Raw genomic sequence first — 9,732 nt, forward strand, 5'->3', positions numbered from 1 at the left:
TTAAAGGAAACATAATACAATGTTTCTGTTAATTATAGTCACCAGTTTGCATTGATTTTATTCCCCCCCCAGTCCCATCCTAATTTTAACACCTTGCAATGTTGACATTCATTTGTTCTACCACACATAAAAACACATTTGTGCCTTTAATCACAATCATTGAGCACCCTAGGTTTCACTGACTTATACAGTCCCAGTCTTTATTCTTCATCTTTTTTTCTGGGGTACCCCATGCTACTAACATTCCTCTTTCATGGATACTCGTTTTCATTTTTGGTCAGTGTACTTACATTGTTATGCTACTATCTCCCCAAATTGTTTTCCAAACCTCTCACTTCTGTCTTTTCCTTTCTGTCTGCAGTGTTTCCTTTAGTGTTTCCTGTAAAACAGGTATCTTGTTCACAAACTCTGTTATTGTCTGTCAGAGAATATTTTAAGCTCTCCCTCATATTTGAAGGACAGTTTTGCCAGATATAGGATACTTGGTTGGTGGTTTTCTCTTTCAGTATCTTTAATATATCACCCCACTTCTTTGTTGCCTTCATGGTCTGTATTGAGAAATCTGCACACATTCTTATCAAGCTGCCTTTGTATGTGATGGATCACTTTTCTCTTGCCACTTTCAGGATTCTCTCTGTATATTTGATGTTTGATAATCTGTTATTAAGTGTCTTGGCATAGGCCTATTCAGATATCTTCTGTTTTGTGTATGCTGCACTTCTTGGATCTGTAATTTTATGTCTTTCATAAGAGATGGGAAATTTTCATTGATTATTTCTTCCATTATTGTTTCTGTCCCTTTTCCCTTCTCTTCTCCTTCTGGGACACCAATGACATGCACAATCCTGCATGCTATTTAGTCCTTAAGTTCAAAGAGACATTGTTCATATTTTTCAATTCTTTTCTCTAACTGTTCCTTTGTGTGTAGGCTTTCAGGTGCCTTGTTCTCCAGTTCTTGAGTGTTTTCTTCTGCCCCTTGAGATCTGCTGTTGTATGTTTCCATTTTATCTTTCATCTTTTGTGTTGTGCCTTTCATTTCCTTAGATATTGCCAGTGGTTTTTTCAAACTTTTGATTTCTTCTTTATGTATGCTCAGTATTTTCATTATATGCTTCATCTCTTTTACCATATCTTCCCTAAAATTTTTCAATTGATTTAGTATTAGTTATTTAAATTCCTGTATCTCATTTGAAGTGTAAGTTTTGACCTTTGACTGGACCATAACTTCATTTTTCATAGTGTAGATTGTAGTTTTTTGTTGTCCTGGTATCTGTTTTCCCTGGTTCCCCAATCTGGTTTGCCCAGACCAGAATAGGCTCAGTTCTCAACAGGAGGCAATAGTATCATATCTCCCTGTGAGTTTGTCTCAGAAGATTGGTATGCCTGATGAGGCCTCAAGTCACTGTGCCTCTCTGCCCAGCAGGTGACACCTGTCAGCCTGTAGCTTCAGATTATTGTAAGGAGGTGTGGCCCATGACTGATTTCCTCCAGGACCTGGGTTATTGTTCTGAATGCAGTGCAGGTAGTAGAGCTTGGCACCACCTTCTTCCTCTTATGGAAAATACACCCCCTAGGGTGAGGTCATTTACATTTGGGTAGACTCTCTGCCTGTGCTATCTCCACCCATGTATGGTCAGAGTGCTGGGAAATGAAAATGGCTGAGGCTTTCTCCACTGAGCTTAAAAACTGATAGAAAGGCACCATAAGGGCTGGTCTATGGCTACCCTCTGGCTCTCCAAGTTTAGTCATCACCAAAAGGCTCTGTCTGCTTGTTGGGGATTCCCATCTTGTATTGAGGAGTTCATGTTTGTTAATTAAATCCCCAGTTGGAGCTCAGCTGAGGTATATTCACTTGCTTGGAGAGTGCTGCTCTCTAGCACCTTGAACCTTTGCAGTACAGACTGTGGGGAGAGGGGCTCCTAGCATGGATCTGCAGTTTTTACTTACAGATTTCATGCTGTGATCTCAGGCATTCCACCACTTCAGATTGGTGTATGATGAGTGGACAGCTACATTTGTCCCCCTGCAGATATTCCTGATTATTTACTAGTTGTTCCTGGTTATCATTTGTTCTGGGGAACAAACTAGCTTTCACTCCTCTCTATGCTGCCATCTTTTTCCTGATAGCACACTTTTATAATTGCACTAAAGTCCATGTTGTTCATGGTTTGTGTAGTATAGTTCCACAGGTTTAAAAGTTTTTGTCATGTTACCATACATACAATCTAAAACTTCATGTTAGTATTATTCAAATATTTATTTCATTGCTGTTAACTGCATTCAAAATGTTGTGCTAACATCACCACCATCCATTACCAAAATATGTCTATCATTCCAAATTGGAACCCTGTGCATTTTAAGCCTTAACTGCCAATTCCTTAAACACTCCCTTCCCCTTGTAACCTATGTTCTATGTTCTGACACTGAGTTTGCTTATTCTAATTGTTTCAGAACAGTGAGATCATACAATATGTGTCCTCTGATGACTGGCTTATATGCCTCAACATGTTTTCAAGGTTCATCTGTGCTGTCACATATAACAAGAATTTGTTCTTTTTATGGCTGAAAAATATTCCACTGTGTGTGTATACCAGATATTATTTATCCATTCATTGTTTGATGGTCACTTGGATTGCTTCCAATTTTGACATTTGTGAATTATGCCAATATGAACACCTGTGTGAAAATAACTGAGTCCCTGTTTTCAATTTTTGGGTATATTCCTAGTACTGGCATTCCTGTATTATTTGGTAGATCTATACTTAGCTTTCTAAGGAACTGCCAAACTGTCTTCCACACCAGCTGCACCATTTTACATTGCCACCAGCAATGAATGAGTATTCCAGTTTCTCTGCATGCTCTCCAGCACTTATTTACCATTTGTCTTAGTAGTGACCATGCTGATGTGTGTGAAATGGTTTCTCATTGACATTTTGATGTGCATTTCCCTGATGGATAATGGTGTTCAGCATCTCTTTATGTACTTTTTAGACAATTATAGATCTTTTGTGAGAGATGTCTGTTCAGTTTTTTTTCCCATTTTTAAATTGGATTGCTTTTTTTTAAGTTGAAGGTTTTCTTTATATATTCTTAATATTAAACCTTCATTGGATATGTGGTTTCCAAATATTTTCTCCCATTGTGTATAGGCTCTCCTTTTACTCTCATGAACTCCTTTGAGAAACCAGTTTTACTTTTGTTCAGTCCCCATTTATCTGTTTTCTCTTGTGCTTTGAGTGTAAAGTGCAAGGTACCACTGCCACTGCCTAAAACAAGATTCTGAAGTTGTTTCCCTGTTATTTTTCTCCAGGAGATTAAAAATTCTACCTCTTATATTAAGGTTCTTGATGCATTTTCTGTTGATTTTTGTATATGGTGTGATGGTGTGAACTTCACTGGGCCCCATTTTTTTTCAAATGGAGATACAATTCCCCCAGCAACTTTTTTTAAAGAAACTACTTTTTTCCAAATTGAGTAGTCTTGGAAACTTTGTGAAACGTAAGTTGGCCAGAAATTGTGAGGGTTGATTTCTGAGCTCTCAAATTCTATTCAATTGGTCTATGTCTGTCCTTGTGCCAGTATCATGCTGTTTTGATTACTGTGACTTTGTAATCTGCTAACATGGGAAAGTGGAGGTCCTCCAACTTCATTGTTCTTTTACAAGATAGCTTTAGTTATTCTGGGCCACTTTCACCTCCAAATGAATTTGGTGAATGGCTTTTCATTTCCTCAAAGTAGGCCATTGAAGTTTTATGAGGATTGTGTTAAATCTCTAAATCACTTTGGGTAGACTTGACATCTTAATGATATTTAGTCTTCCAATCCATGATCATGGAAGGTTCTTCCATTTATATATGGTCATATTTAACTCTTAGCAATGTTTTCTGGTATTCTGAATATAGGTTCTTTATATCCTATATTAAATTTATTCATAGATATTTGATTCTTTTAGATAACATTGTAAATGGGATTTTTCTGTTGATGGCCTCCTCAGGTTGCTCTTTCCAAGTGTGTAGAAACACTACTGATTAGGGCATGTTGATAATGTTGATATTTATCCTGCCACTTAGCTGAACTCATTAATTAACTCTAGTAGCTTTCTCAATTTTTCAGGACTTTCTAAATATGGTACACCATCTGCAAATAATGAAAGTTTTACTACCACATTTCCAACGTGTATTCCTTTTCTTTTTCTTGCCTCATTGCTCTGGATACAATACTAGCACAATGTTGACAATGACCATTCTTGTCTTGTTCCTTATCTCAAAGGGAAAGCTTTCAGTCTTTTGCCATTAACTGGGGTGTTAGCTCTGAGCCTTCCACATATGCCCATTATCATATTGAAGATTGCTTCTATTCCTAATGATAGTGTTCTGAGTGTTTTTTCAAGAAATTGTGTTGTATTTCTTTCAAAACCCTTTTCTGCATAGATTGAAATGATCATGTGTGTTTCTTCCTTGGTTCTCCTAATGTGGTGTATTATATTAATTGATTGCCTTATGCTGAACCAACCTTGCATACCAGGGATAAAATAGGTTTATGGCATATGATTCTTTTAATATGCTGTTTGATTCAATTTGCTAGTACCCTGTTGAAGATTTTGCCTCAAGAGATAATGTATTTTAGTTTCCTTTACTTGGTATCTATCTGAATTTAGTATGAAGGAGATGCTGGCCTTGTAGAATGAGTTATGGAGTGTTTCCTTCAACTTCTTTGAAGAGTCTGACCAGAATTTTACTAATGTCTTCTTAGTATGTTAGGTAGAATTCTCCTGTGAAACCAATGAGTTCTAGGAGTCTGTTGGGAGGTTGTGAGTCAATGTAGGTAATTTGTGTTTTTTTCCAAGAATTTTGCCTATTTCTTCTAAGTTATCAAATTTATTGGCATACACTTGTTCATAGTATCCACATAAAGTCCTTTTTATTTCATTAGCATTGCTAGTAATGTCTTTTACATTTCTGAGTTTCAGTATCTGTATTCTTTTTTCTGTGTTAGTCTACCTAAAGATTTTTGATTTTGTTCTTTTCAAAGAAACAACTTTTTTTGTTGATTCTCTGTTCTATCAAATGTTTTCTTCCTTCTGCTACCTTTGGGTTTAGTTTACACTTTCTCTAGTTCTTCAGGTTTTGAGGTTGTCTCTGATTTTATAACGTAAAGTCTTTTATCATGTAAGTCTTTAGATCTATAAATTTCCTATTGTCACTGCCTTTACTGCAGCCCATAAGTTTTGGTATGCTGTTTTGCATTTTCATTTGCCTAAATATATTTCCTAATTTTGGTTAATATTGCCTGTTGAACCCCTTGGTTTATTAAGAATTTGTTAATTTATTTCCACATATTTGAATTTTCCATTTTCCATCTGTTAGTTTCTAGCTTCATTCAATTGTGATTGGAGTTTATACATTCTGTAACTTCAATATTTTTGAGTTTGAGACTTGTTTTGTGACCAAATGGGCCTATTTTAGACACTATTGCATGTGTACTTGGGAGAATATTCCATGTGAACACAGGAAAAACATGTTTTATATTTTCATTGGGTGCACTGTTTTACATATATCTGTTAGGTCTAGTTGTTTTTGTGTATTAATCAAGTCCTGTACATTCTTATTGGTCTTCTAAATAGGTGCTGTATCCATTGAGAGTGGCGTGTTACAGTCATCTATAATTTAGAACTGTCAATTTCTCCATTCAAGTCTGTCAGTATTTGCTTCATATATTTTGGGCTCTGCTGTTTAGAGCATATATATGTATAATTAACACAACTTCCTCTTGAATTGTCTCCTTTATCAGTATGCAATGACCATTTTTCCCTCATAACTATATTTGACTTACAGTCTATTTAATTTTAGTATATCTACCCCAGCTCTCCTTTTGTTACTACTTGAAGGGTGTAGTTCTTTCCATCCTTTCAACCTCAAACTACTTGAATCTTTGACTTTAAGTTGAGTCTCTTGGAGACAACATATAAATGTATCAGGCTTTTTTATCCCTTCTGTAATCTCTGCCTATTGACTAGAGTTTAATTCATTTACATTTAAAGTCACTACTCATAATACTGTACTTGTGCCTTTTACTATTTATGGTTTGTAGGCCTCAAACTCTCCCTTCTGTTAATGTTTACTTTAATATATGGTTTGTTTTGTACCATATTGTGTGCCTCCTCATTTCTATATGGATATATTTTTCATCTATTTTCCTACTATTTGCCACAAAGTTAAAATTTAATATCTGTTTTAGTTTGCTAATGCTGCCAGAATGCAAAACACCAGAGATGGATTGGCTTTTATGAAAGGAGGTTTATTTGGTTACACAGTTACAGTCTTAAGGCCATAGTGTCCAAGGTAACACATCAACAATTGTGCACCTTCACTGGAAGATGGACAATGGTGTCTAGGAAACTTCTGTTAGCTGGGAAGGCACATGGCCAGCATCTGCTCCAAGTTCTGGTTTCAAAATGGCTTTCTCCCAGGATGTTCCTCTATAGGCTTCAGCTCCTCAAAAATGTCACTCTTAGTTGCTCTTGGGGTGTTTGTCTTCTCTTAGCTTCTCCAAAGCAAAAGCCAGGTTTCAGTGGCCATCTTCAAACTGTCTCTCCTCTGTAGGTATGCTCCTATCTCAGCTCCTGTGCATTCTTCAAAGTGTCCCCTGTGACTGTCTCTCCTCTTCAAAGTATCACTCTCAGCTGCACTTCAAAATGTCATTCACAGCTGCACTGAATTCCTTCTGTTTCTCAGCTAATATAAATGGCCCCAATAATTTAATTTAGACCCACCCTGATTGGGTGGGGTAACATCTCAATGGAAATTTTCCAGAGTCATAACCCACAGTTGGGTGGGGCCCATCTCCATGGAAACACTCAAAGAGTTACAATCTAATTAACACTTATAGGTCTGCCCACTCAAGACTACATCAAAGCTAATGGTGTTTGGGAGGACATAATATATTCAAAAAGGCACAACATCCTAAACATATAACAATTATATTTGGACTGATACCTAACTTCAATAGCATACATACACTTTTCCTATACCCCTAATGTCTTTGTGCATTGTAGGTCTAAAAATCCAGATTTATCATTATTTTTCATACATTTGCAATTATGTTAGAAGTGGAGCTACATATGATACAATACAGTATAATAATACTGGCACTTGCATTCATGCCAAAGGTTACATTTACTACAGGTCTTTATTTCTTTATACTGCTTTGAACCACTGATCAATGTTCTTTGCTTTCGGTCAGAACTCCCATTAGCATTTTTTGTAGGTCAGGTCTAGTGGTGGACTCCCTCAGGTTTGTTTATATGAGAAAGTCCTAACCTCTTCCTATTTTTTTTTTTTTTGTAAAGAATCTCACCATGTGTGGCAGTTATCTGTCAGAACTTCAAGTATTTCAACCCACAGCCACCTTGCCTCCCTGGTTTCTGATAAGAAATTTTGACTTAGTTTAATTGGGGCTCTCTTGTACAGAATACATTGCTTTTCTCTTGCAGCTCTCTCCACTTTTGTCCTTTGCATTGGATAGTGTAATCAGTATATGATGGGGTGTAATTTCAGGTTTTTCTTGTGTGCTCATCTCTGTTCTTTGTTCATTTTCATGTCTCTGACAAAGTTTGAGAAGTTCTCTGTCATTGTTTCTTTACTATTCCTTCTGGACTTTACTCTCTTCTATGTCTGGGACTCCTATCATTTGTTTATTGATGCACTTGATGTCCCATTGCTGTATTAGGCCAATAACAATTTTAATACTTTCCTTTCTGCTGCTCCTCTGCATGACTTATTTCAAGTGTCTTAAATATCACTGATTCTTTCTTCTTTCTGCTAGAATCTGCTTTTGAATCCTTCCTGGGCATTTTGTTCTTTGACTACACTTCTGGTTGGTTCCTTCTTAAAATTCCTATCTCTTTACATGGACTCTCAGGTTGTTCATTCATTGTTTTTCTGTTATCCTATACTTCTTTCTCTATATTTCCTTCATCTTCTTGAGCATTTTAAAGAATATATTTTGGGGTTTATGTTTTAAAATTTAATTTTTGAGATATATTCCCATATCATACAATCATTCCAAGTGTACAATCAATTGTTCACAGTACCATCAGATAGTTGTATATTCATCACCCCAATATATTTTTGAACATTTTCCTTATACAAGAAAAAGTGAAAATGAGGATAAAATAAAAGTAAAAAAGAACAACCAACTCATCCCTGACCCCACCCTATTTTTCATTTAGTTATTTGTCCCCATTTTTCTACTAATCCATCCATACACTGGGTGAAGGGAGTGTGACACACAAGATTTCACAATCACACTATCAGGTCATTTAGAGCTACAATGCTATAAAATCGTCTTCAAGAGTCAAGGCTACATGGTTGCAATTTGATAGTTCCAGGCATTTACTTCTAGTGATTCCAGTGTATTAAAACCTAAAAATGGTTATCTACAGGGAATAAGATTGCCCAGCAGAGTGATCTCTTAACTCCATTTGGAATCTCTCAGACACTGAGATTTTACTTGTTTCATTTCACATCTCCCTTTTCATCAAGAAGACATTCTCAATTGCATGATGTTGGGTCTGGATTCACCCTTGGGTGTCATATTCTGCATTGCCAGGGAGATTTACACCCCTGGGAGTCAGGTCCCACATAGGGGAAGGGAAATTTGTTCACCTGCTGAGTTGGGTAAGCAGGAGAGAGAGGGCCACATCTGAGCAAAAAAGAGATACACAGGGGGAGATATTTTGGCACAATTATGGACATGTTTATCCCTCCTTTGCAGTAACAAGCTTCATAAGGGAAAGTCCCATGATACAGGGCTTGGAACATCAAAGCACCCACCCTCAATATCTGTGAGATCAGCAACAATCCAGGTGAGGAAGCCCAACACAAATGCATTTTCCCCCAGCTCCTCAGGGAGGATCTGCATATGTATTTTTATTCTATGCCCAAATTATTTTGGAATGTATCTCTATTTCACAGTAACTTATGCAAAAGTTCCAGGATCCATTTCCTATTAAAAGTTCCATGAAATTTTTGTATTGGAACAAACCCGGAGTTAAATTGTTTAGGAAATATAGATCTTGTACCAACTAAACATCTCTTCTTGGTCTCACATGGAATTTGTAGTTTTCAAATGTAGTCAGTATTGTCCTTTACCCTGTGATGTGATTTGCCCCAGACCTAACACATCTGCTTCATTCATATCTCTAGTTGAAGTCTGGACTCTTTTTTCAGCTTTCTTAACAGTTGCTGTCTGTGCTAATACTGACATTCATATATGCCAAGTTCTATCTCTCAGTTTCAGGTGTCACACAGATACCCAAAGTTCCAGGGATCAATCAGGTTATACACAAAGCAGTCAACATCTTGGAATCTAGAGATAGCCATTACAATTCAGGAATAGACATGACTGTTGCATGAGCTTACAATGCAGGGACCATTACAATATGCATTCCCCTGATAAGCTGTGCTCTAAGGTTCAATTCTGAGTTTACACATTGTAGTTAGTCTGTATTGGTGAGGCATCATAGTGTTTGCATTTGTTTCTGGTGTAGTTGACTCAAAATGCTGTCTGAGGGTTCCATGCACCTGTTTGTCTCAAAGCTTCACTCCTCACAGTTGTTCAATATTCCACTGTATGAACACACAACCGTTCACCATTCTGTTACTCAATTGATGTACCCTTAGGCCACCTCCACCCATTACAAATCATGCATACTGTCTCCATAAACACCAC

This window comes from Choloepus didactylus (assembly GCF_015220235.1).
Source record: "Choloepus didactylus isolate mChoDid1 chromosome 26 unlocalized genomic scaffold, mChoDid1.pri SUPER_26_unloc1, whole genome shotgun sequence".
Lineage (NCBI taxonomy): Eukaryota > Metazoa > Chordata > Mammalia > Pilosa > Megalonychidae > Choloepus > Choloepus didactylus.